Source organism: Tachypleus tridentatus, chromosome 9, assembly GCF_004210375.1.
Source record: "Tachypleus tridentatus isolate NWPU-2018 chromosome 9, ASM421037v1, whole genome shotgun sequence".
NCBI lineage: Eukaryota > Metazoa > Arthropoda > Merostomata > Xiphosura > Limulidae > Tachypleus > Tachypleus tridentatus.
Window position 1 is genome coordinate 22676869 of NC_134833.1, and position 18306 is coordinate 22695174.

Consider the following 18306-nt stretch of genomic DNA (forward strand, 5'->3'; position numbering starts at 1 on the left):
GAATACTGTCTCTATTATATTTATATTATTTTTCTGTGCTAGTTTAAAGTGGATACAATTCTTGCTCGGTTTTGTCACTTTTTACTTTCTGTTTCTGATATTTAATCGGAAACTCTCCCTCTACTTCTAAGTTTGGCTCTCAACCCCGAAAATGTCCCCTTTCTCTTGATGGGACACTGATAAGTCTACGGAGGTTCAATGCCAAATTTCGGGGTTTGATTCACCTCCCTTTGCAATGGGCACAGTAGAGATCGAACCCAATTTGACTTTGCTTTAAAACTGAGAAGCAAACGACCTCGAAATATAAATCAGACAGAAAATAATAATCTTTTCACTTGAAAAACTTTTAAAACCTTCTTGTTGCATAAGTATACCCTAAATTTAGAAACAAATAAAACCGTAAAGAACTACAACTCGTGAAAGCGTGAAATGAAAGCGTGAGGAATAGAGAAAAAAACAACCAACTGGAAACAGCTACGCAATGGAAATTTGGAAACGATGTTTCATGGTTCACGTGATTTCATTAGAGTAACTGGATCTAGGAAACACACAAAAACTGTTGCTGCTGTATAAACAAATAATACAACAAGTTTCGTTGAAACGTTTGTACTTTTCTGTACCCCTTAGTGAGCCACACAAGTGAAACCGTCAGTGTCCGCTTTATCAAAACTAAATAAGCGGAAGTTACGTCAGAAAATATGTAGCGGTTTGAAACTTGTAGAGCACAACTTTTAAATATTTGTGACTCTTCGAGCGTTGATAATTTCCAGGCTGAAAATCAGTAACTATTTCTGATGACTAAACGGAAATGACGTCACTTCGAGAGTCCACCGTACTTTTAGTACCAACCCAACCATCACACTTCCCACAGAGAAAGAAATACTCTCAAGACAGGGGACGATATATATTTACCCAGCTTTACTACCGCCAGAAGCGCAAAAACTAACAGCTGTTGTATACATGGGGGATCAAACCTTGGGGGACCACCAGCTACGGGAGGTACTCGAACTGTGGAGTGTGTAGCGTTAATAACATAACAGAACTGTCGGCCATAGCGAAGAGGAAAAAAAAAAATCTATATATAGAAGAAAATGATAAAAAAAAATTAGAGTCATTTCTCCTGCTGTCCATCACCACGTTCGTTGTTCTGTTCCTGCATTTAGTGTGCGTTACGGAACTGGAGTGAAATAAACGTCCGTAATGCATTACATTTATGTCTATTTACATTGTTAGAACTTCTTTTATATATATAAATATGGTGACTGCTCCGTCATTCGAGTCGTCTACAATGACCTACTGTGACAATGTGTGAGACGGAAATGGTACACTGGGTTTTTGTAGTGTTGTTCTTGTCCAGGTAAGATTCAAACCTTTAACAGAATTCTGAATTCAGTAGATATTAAGGCTGAAATTGTGTGTTAATCTTTATCTAATGTTGTTATAAAGTCAGTGAAACAATACCTCGTAAATTTATATGAAGTCTGAAATGTTGAATTAATATTTATGTTCTATACTCAATATTGTACATTTGGTTGAATGTTTAAATCATACCTCCGTCTTTATGTTCAATATTCAGTAGAATCACAGATTGTAGGTTTATCTGAAAGCTCTAGTTATATTTTCATCTCTAAGTTTCACACTGTAGAATAATACAAGGTCAGTTTACATGTAAATCCAGTCACGTGTTCATCTTTATACTATCACCTACTGGACAATTGTTCAAAATATTTGAGTGGATCAGCTACGGCCGCTGGTCTCATTTAATAGTTTTATATCTAATAGTTTGTGGCTGTGATGAAATACTCATGAAGGAGTGTGTCAAAAACGAAGCATTTATAACACTGATTTAGTTTAGGAACATTAGGTTTGTTTGTTTGTTTGTTTGTTCAATTTCCTTCAATGCTACTCAAGAACTAACTGCCCTGTCTCCCTCTGATACAGCGGTAAGCCTACGGATTTACAAAGCTAAACCCAGGGGCTCAATTCCCCTCGGTGGACTCAGCAGATAGCCCAATGTGGCTCTGCTATAAGAAAACACACACTAACTGCCCCTAGCCATCTTAAATTTAGAAGTAATCGACAAGAAGAAAGACAGCTTGTCAACACCATCCACTGGCAATTCTTGATAAACTATTAATCAACAAAATGTGGAATTACCGTGACATCGTACCAACCCTCAAAACTGAAAGGTATATGCATGTTTGAAGGCAGAAGTTCGACTCTCAGTTTGTGTATGAATCATTCTAATCGCCAGGTCATACCAGCCTTCAGTTAGTACGATGTTTCCTATATATATTATTAGTTTCACAAATGACAATATAAAATTACCAAATACGTTTTCACCAGTAATTATCGACATGTTTACATACAGTTTACTTCCAGTTGATTCCACACAATTAATCACAGAATCATTTTACGTTTTTGTCTGTCGTAAGCTTCGATTTAAAAAAGTTTGTGTTTTGAATTTTGTACAAAGCGACACGAGGGCTACCTGCACTAGCCGTCTCTAATTTAGCAGCGTAAGACTAGAGGGAAGGCAGTTAGTTGGTCATCACCACCGACCGCCAACTCGTGGGCTACTCTTTTATCAATAAATAGTGGGATTGACCGTCATATTATAACGCCCACACGGCTGAAAAAGCAAGTATTTGGTGCGACGGGGATTCGAACCCGCGACCCTTAGATTACGAGTCGAACGCCTTAACCCACCTGGCCATGCTGGGGCCTTAAAAAAAGGAAGAATTTGTGCATCCAGGGGCAAACCCAATATTTGAGACCTTAACAATTGAGTTGTAAAACAGGAATAATACATATAAATTAAATTTTAAAAAATCGAAACTTATGCATTATATCGCTTTTGAGTTAGAATGGGAAAACGTATTTTTTTTTTTTTTTTTACTTTGGAGTTTCACTCATTGTGAAGTTATTCAAACCAACAATATCAGTCGATAAACGTCCGAGGTAAGAACTACAAATATTTCAACGATTAATTAAAAGTTTGAAGACATTTTATTTTGTGAATAACTTCTGGTGAAGGCAATTATTTATTTTTGGAGTTTATGAAATCGTAATACTTTAAAAGAATCATATGCAACAGAGAATGATTTACGTATTGGATTCCTCAAAGCTATTTTAACATACACGCTACAAATTACAACAAAAGTTCTAAAACATTTTTAATACATTTTTGATAGAGATATCATAAGCTTGATAAAATAGCATATCTGTGTACTTACAACGTAGATCTTATCTGTGATAAAGCCTACAGTTATGCTGGGTGTGACTCAGTACATTATAATGGTGGTATTTGTCTTATCTGTGATAAAGCCTACAGTTATGCTGGGTGTGACTCTACTTTATAATGGTGGTATTTGTCTTATCTGTGATAAAGCATACAGTTATGCTGAGTGTGACTCAGTACATTATAATGGTGGTATTTGTCTTATCTGTGATAAAGCATACAGTTATGCTGAGTGTGACTCAGTACATTATAATGGTGGTATTTGTCTTATCTGTGATAAAACATACAGTTATGCTGGGTGTGACTCAGTACATTATAATGGTGGTATTTGGCTTATCTGTGATAAAACATACAGTTATGCTGGGTGATGGATCAGTACATTATAATGGTGGTATTTGTCTTATCTGTGATAAAACATACAGTTATGCTGGGTGTGACTCAGTACATTATAATGGTGGTATTTGTCTTATCTGTGATAAAGCCTACAGTTATGCTGGGTGTGACTCAGTACATTATAATGGTGGTATTTGTCTTATCTGTGATAAAGCCTACAGTTGTGCTGGGTGTGACTCTACTTTATAATGGTGGTATTTGTCTTATCTGTGATAAAGCCTACAGTTATGCTGGGTGTGACTCAGTACATTATAATGGTGGTATTTGTCTTATCTGTGATAAAGCCTACAGTTACGCTGGGTGTGACTCTACTTTATAATGGTGGTATTTGTCTTATCTGTGATAAAGCCTACAGTTATGCTGGGTGTGACTCAGTACATTATAATGGTGGTATTTGTCTTATCTGTGATAAAGCCTACAGTTATGCTGGGTGTGACGCAGTACATTATAATGGTGGTATTTGGCTTATCTGTGATAAAACATACAGTTATGCTGGGTGTGACTCAGTACATTATAATGGTGGTATTTGTCTTATCTGTGATAAAGCATACAGTTATGCTGGGTGTGACTCAGTACATTATAATGGTGGTATTTGTCTTATCTGTGATAAAGCATACAGTTATGCTGGGTGTGACTCAGTACATTATAATGGTGGTATTTGTCTTATCTGTGATAAAGCCTACAGTTATGCTGGGTGTGACTCAGTACATTATAATGGTGATATTTGTCTTATCTGTGATAAAGCCAACAGTTATGCTGAGTGTGACTCAGTACATTATAATGGTGGTATTTGTCTTATCTGTGATAAAACATACAGTTATGCTGGGTGTGACTCAGTACATTATAATGGTGGTATTTGGCTTATCTGTGATAAAACATACAGTTATGCTGGGTGATGGATCAGTACATTATAATGGTGGTATTTGTCTTATCTGTGATAAATCATACAGTTATGCTGGGTGTACACTCAGTACATTATAATGGTGGTATTTGTCTTATCTGTGATAAAGCCTACAGTTATGCTGGGTGTGACTCAGTACATTATAATGGTGGTATTTGTCTTATCTGTGATAAAGCCTACAGTTATGCTGGGTGTGACTCTACTTTATAATGGTGGTATTTGTCTTATCTGTGATAAAGCATACAGTTATGCTGGGTGTGACTCAGTACATTATAATGGTGGTATTTGTCTTATCTGTGATAAAGCATACAGTTATGCTGAGTGTGACTCAGTACATTATAATGGTGGTATTTGTCTTATCTGTGATAAAGCATACAGTTATGCTGAGTGTGACTCAGTACATTATAATGGTGGTATTTGTCTTATCTGTGATAAAACATACAGTTATGCTGGGTGTGACTCAGTACATCATAATGGTGGTATTTGGCTTATCTGTGATAAAACATACAGTTATGCTGGGTGATGGATCAGTACATTATAATGGTGGTATTTGTCTTATCTGTGATAAAACATACAGTTATGCTGGGTGTGACTCAGTACATTATAATGGTGGTATTTGTCTTATCTGTGATAAAGCCTACAGTTATGCTGGGTGTGACTCAGTACATTATAATGGTGGTATTTGTCTTATCTGTGATAAAGCCTACAGTTGTGCTGGGTGTGACTCTACTTTATAATGGTGGTATTTGTCTTATCTGTGATAAAGCCTACAGTTATGCTGGGTGTGACTCAGTACATTATAATGGTGGTATTTGTCTTATCTGTGATAAAGCCTACAGTTACGCTGGGTGTGACTCTACTTTATAATGGTGGTATTTGTCTTATCTGTGATAAAGCCTACAGTTATGCTGGGTGTGACTCAGTACATTATAATGGTGGTATTTGTCTTATCTGTGATAAAGCCTACAGTTATGCTGGGTGTGACGCAGTACATTATAATGGTGGTATTTGGCTTATCTGTGATAAAACATACAGTTATGCTGGGTGTGACTCAGTACATTATAATGGTGGTATTTGTCTTATCTGTGATAAAGCATACAGTTATGCTGAGTGTGACTCAGTACATTATAATGGTGGTATTTGTCTTATCTGTGATAAAGCATACAGTTATGCTGGGTGTGACTCAGCACATTATAATGGTGGTATTTGTCTTATCTGTGATAAAGCCTACAGTTATGCTGGGTGTGACTCAGTACATTATAATGGTGATATTTGTCTTATCTGTGATAAAGCCAACAGTTATGCTGAGTGTGACTCAGTACATTATAATGGTGGTATTTGTCTTATCTGTGATAAAGCCAACAGTTATGCTGAGTGTGACTCAGTACATTATAATAGTGGTATTTGTCTTATCTGTGATAAAGCCAACAGTTGTGCTGGGTGTGACTCAGTACATTATAATGGTGGTATTTGTCTTATCTGTGATAAAGCCTACAGTTATGCTGGGTGTGACTCAGTACATTATAATGGTGATATTTGTCTTATCTGTGATAAAGCCTACAGTTATGCTGGGTGTGACTCAGTACATTATAATGGTGGTATTTGTCTTATCTGTGATAAAACATACAGTTATGCTGGGTGTGACTCAGTACATTATAATGGTGGTATTTGGCTTATCTGTGATAAAACATACAGTTATGCTGGGTGATGGATCAGTACATTATAATGGTGGTATTTGTCTTATCTGTGATAAATCATACAGTTATGCTGGGTGTACACTCAGTACATTATAATGGTGGTATTTGTCTTATCTGTGATAAAGCCTACAGTTATGCTGGGTGTGACTCAGTACATTATAATGGTGGTATTTGTCTTATCTGTGATAAAGCCTACAGTTATGCTGGTGTGACTCTACTTTATAATGGTGGTATTTGTCTTATCTGTGATAAAGCCTACAGTTATGCTGGGTGTGACTCAGTACATTATAATGGTGGTATTTGTCTTATCTGTGATAAAGCCTACAGTTATGCTGGGTGTGACTCTACTTTATAATGGTGGTATTTGTCTTATCTGTGATAAAGCCAACAGTTATGCTGAGTGTGACTCAGTACATTATAATGGTGATACTTGTCTTATCTTTGATAAAGTTTACAGTTATGCTGGGTGTGACTCAGTACATTATAATGGTGGTATTTGTCTTATCTGTGATAAAGCATACAGTTATGCTGGGTGTGACTCAGTACATTATAATGGTGGGATTTGTCTTATCTGTGATAAAGCATAGAGTTATGCTGAGTGTGACTCAGTACATTATAATGGTGGTATTTGTCTTATCTGTGATAAAGCATACAGTTATGCTGAGTGTGACTCAGTACATTATAATGGTGGAATTTGTCTTATCTGTGATAAAGCCTACAGTTATGCTGGGTGTGATTCAGTACATTATAATGGTGATATTTGTCTTATCTGTGATAAAGCCTACAGTTATGCTGGGTGTGACTCAGTACATTATAATGGTGGTATTTGTCTTATCTGTGATAAAGCATACAGTTATGCTGGGTGTGACTCAGTACATTATAATGGTGGTATTTGGCTTATCTGTGATAAAACATACAGTTATGCTGGGTGATGGATCAGTACATTATAATGGTGGTATTTGTCTTATCTGTGATAAAGCATACAGTTATGCTGGGTGTGACTCAGTACATTATAATGGTGGTATTTGTCTTATCTGTGATAAAGCCTACAGTTATGCTGGGTGTGACTCAGTACATTATAATGGTGGTATTTGTCTTATCTGTGATAAAGCCTACAGTTATGCTGGGTGTGACTCTACTTTATAATGGTGGTATTTGTCTTATCTGTGATAAAGCCTACAGTTATGCTGGGTGTGACTCAGTACATTATAATGGTGGTATTTGTCTTATCTGTGATAAAGCCTACAGTTACGCTGGGTGTGACTCTACTTTATAATGGTGGTATTTGTCTTATCTGTGATAAAGCCTACAGTTATGCTGGGTGTGACTCAGTACATTATAATGGTGGTATTTGTCTTATCTGTGATAAAGCCTACAGTTATGCTGGGTGTGACGCAGTACATTATAATGGTGGTATTTGGCTTATCTGTGATAAAACATACAGTTATGCTGAGTGTGACTCAGTACATTATAATGGTGGTATTTGTCTTATCTGTGATAAAGCATACAGTTATGCTGGGTGTGACTCAGTACATTATAATGGTGGTATTTGTCTTATCTGTGATAAAGCATACAGTTATGCTGGGTGTGACTCAGTACATTATAATGGTGGTATTTGTCTTATCTGTGATAAAGCCTACAGTTATGCTGGGTGTGACTCAGTACATTATAATGGTGATATTTGTCTTATCTGTGATAAAGCCAACAGTTATGCTGAGTGTGACTCAGTACATTATAATGGTGGTATTTGTCTTATCTGTGATAAAGCCAACAGTTATGCTGAGTGTGACTCAGTACATTATAATGGTGGTATTTGTCTTATATGTGATAAAGCCAGCAGTTATGCTGAGTGTGACTCAGTACATTATAATGGTGGTATTTGTCTTATCTGTGATAAAGCCTACAGTTATGCTGAGTGTGACTCAGTACATTATAATGGTGATACTTGTCTTATCTTTGATAAAGTTTACAGTTATGCTGGGTGTGACTCAGTACATTAAAATGGTGGTATTTGTCTTATCTGTGATAAAGCATACAGTTATGCTGGGTGTGACTCAGTACATTATAATGGTGGTATTTGTCATATCTGTGATAAAGCATACAGTTATGCTGGGTGTGACTCAGTACATTATAATGGTGGTATTTGTCTTATCTGTGATAAAGCCTACAGTTATGCTGGGTGTGACTCAGTACATTATAATGGTGGTATTTGTCTTATCTGTGATAAAGCCTACAGTTGTGCTGGGTGTGACTCTACTTTATAATGGTGGTATTTGTCTTATCTGTGATAAAGCCTACAGTTATGCTGGGTGTGACTCAGTACATTATAATGGTGGTATTTGTCTTATCTGTGATAAAGCCTACAGTTACGCTGGGTGTGACTCTACTTTATAATGGTGGTATTTGTCTTATCTGTGATAAAGCCTACAGTTATGCTGGGTGTGACTCAGTACATTATAATGGTGGTATTTGTCTTATCTGTGATAAAGCCTACAGTTATGCTGGGTGTGACGCAGTACATTATAATGGTGGTATTTGGCTTATCTGTGATAAAACATACAGTTATGCTGGGTGTGACTCAGTACATTATAATGGTGGTATTTGTCTTATCTGTGATAAAGCATACAGTTATGCTGGGTGTGACTCAGTACATTATAATGGTGGTATTTGTCTTATCTGTGATAAAGCATACAGTTATGCTGGGTGTGACTCAGTACATTATAATGGTGGTATTTGTCTTATCTGTGATAAAGCCTACAGTTATGCTGGGTGTGACTCAGTACATTATAATGGTGATATTTGTCTTATCTGTGATAAAGCCAACAGTTATGCTGAGTGTGACTCAGTACATTATAATGGTGGTATTTGTCTTATCTGTGATAAAGCCAACAGTTATGCTGAGTGTGACTCAGTACATTATAATAGTGGTATTTGTCTTATCTGTGATAAAGCCAACAGTTGTGCTGGGTGTGACTCAGTACATTATAATGGTGGTATTTGTCTTATCTGTGATAAAGCCTACAGTTATGCTGGGTGTGACTCAGTACATTATAATGGTGATATTTGTCTTATCTGTGATAAAGCCTACAGTTATGCTGGGTGTGACTCAGTACATTATAATGGTGGTATTTGTCTTATCTGTGATAAAACATACAGTTATGCTGGGTGTGACTCAGTACATTATAATGGTGGTATTTGGCTTATCTGTGATAAAACATACAGTTATGCTGGGTGATGGATCAGTACATTATAATGGTGGTATTTGTCTTATCTGTGATAAATCATACAGTTATGCTGGGTGTACACTCAGTACATTATAATGGTGGTATTTGTCTTATCTGTGATAAAGCCTACAGTTATGCTGGGTGTGACTCAGTACATTATAATGGTGGTATTTGTCTTATCTGTGATAAAGCCTACAGTTATGCTGGGTGTGACTCTACTTTATAATGGTGGTATTTGTCTTATCTGTGATAAAGCCTACAGTTATGCTGGGTGTGACTCAGTACATTATAATGGTGGTATTTGTCTTATCTGTGATAAAGCCTACAGTTATGCTGGGTGTGACTCTACTTTATAATGGTGGTATTTGTCTTATCTGTGATAAAGCCAACAGTTATGCTGAGTGTGACTCAGTACATTATAATGGTGATACTTGTCTTATCTTTGATAAAGTTTACAGTTATGCTGGGTGTGACTCAGTACATTATAATGGTGGTATTTGTCTTATCTGTGATAAAGCATACAGTTATGCTGGGTGTGACTCAGTACATTATAATGGTGGATTTGTCTTATCTGTGATAAAGCATACAGTTATGCTGAGTGTGACTCAGTACATTATAATGGTGGTATTTGTCTTATCTGTGATAAAGCATACAGTTATGCTGAGTGTGACTCAGTACATTATAATGGTGGAATTTGTCTTATCTGTGATAAAGCCTACAGTTATGCTGGGTGTGATTCAGTACATTATAATGGTGATATTTGTCTTATCTGTGATAAAGCCTACAGTTATGCTGGGTGTGACTCAGTACATTATAATGGTGGTATTTGTCTTATCTGTGATAAAACATACAGTTATGCTGGGTGTGACTCAGTACATTATAATGGTGGTATTTGGCTTATCTGTGATAAAACATACAGTTATGCTGGGTGATGGATCAGTACATTATAATGGTGGTATTTGTCTTATCTGTGATAAAGCATACAGTTATGCTGGGTGTGACTCAGTACATTATAATGGTGGTATTTGTCTTATCTGTGATAAAGCCTACAGTTATGCTGGGTGTGACTCAGTACATTATAATGGTGGTATTTGTCTTATCTGTGATAAAGCCTACAGTTATGCTGGGTGTGACTCTACTTTATAATGGTGGTATTTGTCTTATCTGTGATAAAGCCTACAGTTATGCTGGGTGTGACTCAGTACATTATAATGGTGGTATTTGTCTTATCTGTGATAAAGCCTACAGTTACGCTGGGTGTGACTCTACTTTATAATGGTGGTATTTGTCTTATCTGTGATAAAGCCTACAGTTATGCTGGGTGTGACTCAGTACATTATAATGGTGGTATTTGTCTTATCTGTGATAAAGCCTACAGTTATGCTGGGTGTGACGCAGTACATTATAATGGTGGTATTTGGCTTATCTGTGATAAAACATACAGTTATGCTGAGTGTGACTCAGTACATTATAATGGTGGTATTTGTCTTATCTGTGATAAAGCATACAGTTATGCTGGGTGTGACTCAGTACATTATAATGGTGGTATTTGTCTTATCTGTGATAAAGCATACAGTTATGCTGGGTGTGACTCAGTACATTATAATGGTGGTATTTGTCTTATCTGTGATAAAGCCTACAGTTATGCTGGGTGTGACTCAGTACATTATAATGGTGATATTTGTCTTATCTGTGATAAAGCCAACAGTTATGCTGAGTGTGACTCAGTACATTATAATGGTGGTATTTGTCTTATCTGTGATAAAGCCAACAGTTATGCTGAGTGTGACTCAGTACATTATAATGGTGGTATTTGTCTTATATGTGATAAAGCCAGCAGTTATGCTGAGTGTGACTCAGTACATTATAATGGTGGTATTTGTCTTATCTGTGATAAAGCCTACAGTTATGCTGAGTGTGACTCAGTACATTATAATGGTGATACTTGTCTTATCTTTGATAAAGTTTACAGTTATGCTGGGTGTGACTCAGTACATTAAAATGGTGGTATTTGTCTTATCTGTGATAAAGCATACAGTTATGCTGGGTGTGACTCAGTACATTATAATGGTGGTATTTGTCATATCTGTGATAAAGCATACAGTTATGCTGGGTGTGACTCAGTACATTATAATGGTGGTATTTGTCTTATCTGTGATAAAGCATACAGTTATGCTGAGTGTGACTCAGTACATTATAATGGTGGTATTTGTCTTATCTGTGATAAAGCATACAGTTATGCTGAGTGTGACTCAGTACATTATAATGGTGGTATTTGGCTTATCTGTGATAAAACATACAGTTATGCTGGGTGTGACTCAGTACATTATAATGGTGGTATTTGGCTTATCTGTGATAAAGCATACAGTTGTGCTGGGTGTGACTCAGTACATTATAATGGTGGTATTTGTCTTATCTGTGATAAAGCCTACAGTTATGCTGGGTGTGACTCAGTACATTATAATGGTGATATTTGTCTTATCTGTGATAAAGCCTACAGTTATGCTGGGTGTGACTCAGTACATTATAATGGTGGTATTTGTCTTATCTGTGATAAAACATACAGTTATGCTGGGTGTGACTCAGTACATTATAATGGTGGTATTTGGCTTATCTGTGATAAAACATACAGTTATGCTGGGTGATGGATCAGTACATTATAATGGTGGTATTTGTCTTATCTGTGATAAAACATACAGTTATGCTGGGTGTGACTCAGTACATTATAATGGTGGTATTTGTCTTATCTGTGATAAAGCCTACAGTTATGCTGGGTGTGACTCAGTACATTATAATGGTGGTATTTGTCTTATCTGTGATAAAGCCTACAGTTATGCTGGGTGTGACTCTACTTTATAATGGTGGTATTTGTCTTATCTGTGATAAAGCCTACAGTTATGCTGGGTGTGACTCAGTACATTATAATGGTGGTATTTGTCTTATCTGTGATAAAGCCTACAGTTATGCTGGGTGTGACTCTACTTTATAATGGTGGTATTTGTCTTATCTGTGATAAAGCCTACAGTTATGCTGGGTGTGACTCAGTACATTATAATGGTGGTATTTGTCTTATCTGTGATAAAGCCTACAGTTATGCTGGGTGTGACTCTACTTTATAATGGTGGTATTTGTCTTATCTGTGATAAAGCCTACAGTTACGCTGGGTGTGACTCAGTACATTATAATGGTGGTATTTGGCTTATCTGTGATAAAACATACAGTTATGCTGGATGTGACTCAGTACATTATAATGGTGGTATTTGTCGTATCTGTGATAAAGCCTACAGTTATGCTGGGTGTGACTCAGTACATTATAATTGTGGTATTTGTCTTATCTGTGATAAAGCATACAGTTATGCTGGGTGTGACTCAGTACATTATAATAGTGACGGTTAAATCTCGCTATTCGATCGGACGAAATTATCCATATAGGTGGTGGTGGGTGCGGTTAACAAACGGTTTTCCCTCTAGTGTATTAGCTCAAAATTAAATTGAGCCTTTGAAGACAAAGAAATTGTAGATTTGCCGATAAGAGTCCGCGCCAGTTTCTAAACACATCGTTTTCTACTTATTCACCAAATATGTGGATAGATGACCTTGCTGGTTACATGATTTCTAATATGGTATGAGTCACAAGAAAACCCTTACGTGTACACGAAGGCCAGGGTAACCCGCACTTACTCAGGCCCCTTTCAGGGCAATGTCCGTGCACGATCTACACATACACCTGGTGCAAATAAAACATTTTCTCTTTATAATTTCATAATGAATATCACTTTCATTAGTTAGGTATTAATTATAAAAAGTTTACATAAAAAAACCTTTCAATGTTTAGTAATTAATCCCTAAACTAATGTGAAGTCTAGTTTATAGGTGGCCTTTTTGTTTTATTTGAATATATATATTCACAGGGGAAAGTTGTTTAGGACTATCTTCATCATGTAAACAGTATCTGTCTAGTTTGTTTGCTAATTCATTTTTTCTTCAATTTATGTTAAAATAGTTTATTGCACTGTGTAGGAGTCTATTTGCTATTGTTTCTAGGTGTGCGAATTTATGCATAAAACCTTTCTGTGATGTTTTGTTTGTCTTTTTTAAATTTCGCGCAAAGCTACTCGAGGGCTATCTGCGCTAGCCGTCAATAATTTATCAGTGTAAGACCAGAAGGAAGACAGCTAGTCATCACCATCCACCGCCAACTATTGGGCTATTCTTCTACCATCGAATAATGGGATTAACCATAACATTATAACGCCCCCACGGCTGAAAAGGCGAGCATGTTTGGTGTAACGGGGGTTCGAACCCGCGACCCTCCGATTTCGAGTCGAGTGCCTTAACCACCTGACCATGCCGGGCCTTTTCTGTAAATATGAATCATTTCAGCGGATTACCACTGATTAAGGGCACATAGATTGGAAACCTCTGTGTTACAGAGAGAAACTTAGTCACAGTACTAAAAAGAAAATAACTACTGAACAGCACAAGAGGAAAAGCAACTAGTTAACAATACCATAAGAAAAGCAACTAGTTAACAATACCAGAAGAAAAGCAACTAGTTAACAATACTAGAAGAAAAGAAACTAGTTAACAGTACTAGAAAAAAAGCAACTAGTTAACAATACTAGAAAAAAAGCAAGTAGTTAACAATACTAGAGGGAAAGCAACTAATTAACAGCACCAGAGGGAATGCAACTAATTCACAACACTAGAAGGAAAGCAACTAATTAACAGCACCAGAGGGAAAGCAACTAGTTCACAGCACCAGAGGGAAAGCAACTAGTTAACAGCACCAGAGGGAAATCAACTAGTTAACAACACTAGAGGGAAAGCAACTAGTTAACAGCACCAAAGAGAAAACAACTAATTAACAACAATAGAAGAAAAGCAACTAATTAACAGCACCAGAGGGAATGCAACTAATTAACAACACTAGAAGGAAAGCAACGAATTAACAGCACCAGAGAGAAAGCAACTAATTAACAACACTAGAAGGAAACAACTAATTCACAGCACCAAAGAGAAAACAACTAATTAACAACAATAGAAGAAAAGCAACTAATTAACAGCACCAGAGGGAAAGCAACTAGTAAACAGCACCAGAGAGAAAATAACTAGTTAAAACACTAGAGGGAAAGCAACTAATTAACAACACTAGAAGGAAAGCAACGAATTAAGAGCACCAGAGGAATGCAACTAGTTAACAATACTAGAAGAAAAGCAAATAATTAACAGCACCACATGGAAACAACTAGTTAACAATTCTAGAGGGAAAGCAACTAGTTAACAATACTAGAAGAAAAGCAAATAATTAACAGCACCACAGGGAAACAACTAGTTAACAATTCTAGAGGGAAAGCAACCAGTTAACAATACTAAAGAGAAAGCAACTAGTTAACAGTACCATGGGAAAAACAACTAGTTAACAGCACCATAGGGAAAGCAACTAGTTAACAATACTAGAGGGAAAGCAACTAATTAACAACACTAGAAGAAAGGCAACTAATTAACAGCACCAGTGGGAAAGCAACTAATTAGCAACACTAGAGGGAAAGCAACTAGTTAACAGTACTAGAGAGAAAATAACTAGTTAACAGCACTAAAGGGAAAGCAACTAGTTAACAGCGCCAGAAAGAAAGCAACTAGTTAACAGCACTAGAGGGAAAGCAACTAGTTAACAGCGCCAGAAAGAAAGCAACTAGTTAACAGTACTAGAGAGAAAATAACTAGTTAACAACGGTAGAGGGAAAGCAACTAGTTAACAACAATAGAGGGAAAGCAACTAGTTAGCAGCATCGGAGGGAAAGCAACTAGTTAACAGTACTAGAGACAAATTAACTAGTTAACAGTACTAGAGAGAAAATAACTAGTTAACAACACAAGAGGGAAAGCAACTAGTTAACAGCACCAGAGGGAAAGCAACTAGTTAACAGTACTAGAGAGAAAATAACTAGTTAACAACGGTAGAGGGAAAGCAACTAGTTAACAACAACAGAGGGAAAGCAACTAGTTAACAGCACCGGAGGGAAAGCAACTAGTTAACAGTACTAGAGACAAATTAACTAGTTAACAGTACTAGAGAGAAAATAACTAGTTAACAACACAAGAGGGAAAGCAACTAGTTAACAGCACCAGAGGGAAAGCAACTAGTTAACAGTACTAGAGACAAATTAACTAGTTAACAGTACTATAGAGGAAATAACCAGTTAACAACAGTAGAGGGAAAGCAACTAGTTAACAACACTAGAGAGAAAGCAACTAGTTAACAACACCAGAGGGAAAGCAACTAGTTAACAGTACCAGAGAGAAAATAACTAGTTAACAGAACTAGAGAGAAAATTACTAGTTCACAGTACTAGAGAGAAAGCAACTAGTTAACAACACCAGAGAGAAAGCAACTAGTTAACAGTACTTGATAGAAAATAACTAGTTAACAGTACCAGACGGAAAGCAACTAATTAACAGCACCAGAGGGAAAGCAACTAGTTAACAGTACCAGAGAAAAAATAACTAGTTAACAGTACTAGAGAGAAAGCAACTAGTTACCAACAGTAGAGGGAAAGCAACTAGTTAACAACACTAGAGAGAAAGCAACTAGTTACCAACAGTAGAGGGAAAGCAACTAGTTAACAACAGTAGAGGGAAAGCAACTAGTTAACAACACTAGAGAGAAAGCAACTAGTTAACAACACTAGAGAGAAAGCAACTAGTTAACAACACTAGAGGGAAAGCAACTAGTTAACAACACTAGAGAGAAAGCAACTAGTTAACAACACTAGAGGGAAAGCAACTAGTTAACAACACTAGAGGGAAAGCAACTAGTTAACAGCACCAGAGGGAAAGCAACTAGTTAACAGCACCAGAGGGAAAGCAACTAGTTAACAGCACCAGAGGGAAAGCAACTAGTTAACAGTACTAGAGAGAAAATAACTAGTTAAGAACACTAGAGGGAAAGCAACTAGTTAACAACACCGGAGGTAAAGCAACTAGTTAACAGTACTAGAGAGAAATTAACTAGTTAACAGTACTAGAGAGAAATTAACTAGTTAACAACAGTAGAGGGAAATCAACTAGTTAACAACACTAGAGAGAAAGCAACTAGTTAAGAGTACTAGAGAGAAAATAACTAGTTAACAACACTATAGGGAAAGCAACTAGTTAACAGCACTAGAGAAAAATAACTAGTTAACAGTACTAGAGAGAAAATAACTAGTTAACAACACTAGAAGGAAAGCAACTAGTTAACAGCACCAGAGGGAAAGCAACTACTTAACAATGTATCTCATAACGGCTGGTATGGATATTAACACTTTTATTGGTAAGCAGAGAACAAGTTACGACCTTCTCTGGTGATTTTAGGTTAACAAAGAGACTTTGTAACTCACCGCTGTCATACACATGTCTCAGAGACGAGTTATGAAGGGTTATGGGATTGTAGGGGATTTTAGGTTCACCTGTGAACAGGAAAAGCTAACCAAGTAGCATTTCTTAACCTCAGAATCACTAGAACTAAGACACAGTTCCAAAAAGACATCCACCGAAAAATCACCCATACTGGACTATACATTCTCTGGGACTCAGCACATGAAACAAAGCAAAAACTCAACATTCTAAGGAACCAAATAAACACAGCCACAAAACCATGCTCGCCAGATAAAATTAACGATGAAATAAACAAAATAAAACAACCTTTCATCAACAGCAACACATTTCCTTAAAAATTGTGGAAAAAAATTATACGCACATACCTAGATCAACAAAAATAAATCCCAAGATACAAGAGCCTTACACTGCTGTATACCATATGTTCCTGACATCAGTGAAAAAATAACCAACAATACTTATAACAAAACACGATATTCCAATAAACACCAAATTTATTTAAAAACCAGGTACAAAACTAAAGTCCATACTCTGTAAAAACTACACTGAGAAACACAACACCAACATAATTTATAAAATACAATGCAACAACTTCTATACTGGAGAAACAAGCAGAAAAATGGAAACTAGACTCAAAGAACAAAAAAAAAAAAAACACCTTCACACGTGTTTGAACACAAGTCAAATAAACACATAACCATAGAAAACACCCAGATATTAAGTTGGGAAACAAATATAAACAAACGAAAAATCAAAGAAGCCCGACTTATACAGCACCTAAAATTAAACCAATATAAAGGAATACTTCTTTACCTGTATTAATTAAAAACCTAACATTCAAATGCAACGCCCCCTACAATTCCGTACCCGTTTATACTCTCGTCCCCAAGACATTTCAACGGTCGGTTGCAAACTCTCTTTCTTAACCTGAAGATGACCTAAAGCGTTAATACCCATACCAGCCGTTTTTATTTCAAGTGTAGTTCTCGTCATCAAGAACAAGCAGTCCATAGTAAGAAAGCAACTAGTCCAGGGTACTAGAGAAACAACAACTAGTTAACAGCGCCAGAAAGAAAGCAACTAGTTAACAGCACTAGAGGGAAAGCAACTAGTTAACAGCGCCAGAAAGAAAGCAACTAGTTAACAGTACTAGAGAGAAAATAACTAGTTAACAACGGTAGAGGGAAAGCAACTAGTTAACAACAATAGAGGGAAAGCAACTAGTTAGCAGCATCGGAGGGAAAGCAACTAGTTAACAGTACTAGAGACAAATTAACTAGTTAACAGTACTAGAGAGAAAATAACTAGTTAACAACACAAGAGGGAAAGCAACTAGTTAACAGCACCAGAGGGAAAGCAACTAGTTAACAGTACTAGAGAGAAAATAACTAGTTAACAACGGTAGAGGGAAAGCAACTAGTTAACAACAATAGAGGGAAAGCAACTAGTTAACAGCACCGGAGGGAAAGC

The 18306-nt window shown here is 36.6% G+C and overlaps 1 protein-coding gene across 2 annotated transcripts in view; it reads left to right on the top strand.

Moving 5' to 3' along the window:
• The first annotated feature begins 518 nt into the window (after positions 1-518).
• Positions 519-18306, top strand: part of LOC143224852 (uncharacterized) — a 39595-nt gene continuing 21807 nt past the window's right edge. Inside the window, exon 1 of one of the 2 annotated variants that reach the window (XM_076453219.1) lies at positions 519-1357. The gene's annotated coding sequence lies outside the window, so the exon portion shown is untranslated. The remainder of the gene's footprint in view (positions 1358-18306) is intronic. The other variant, XM_076453218.1, reaches the window with a different exon arrangement.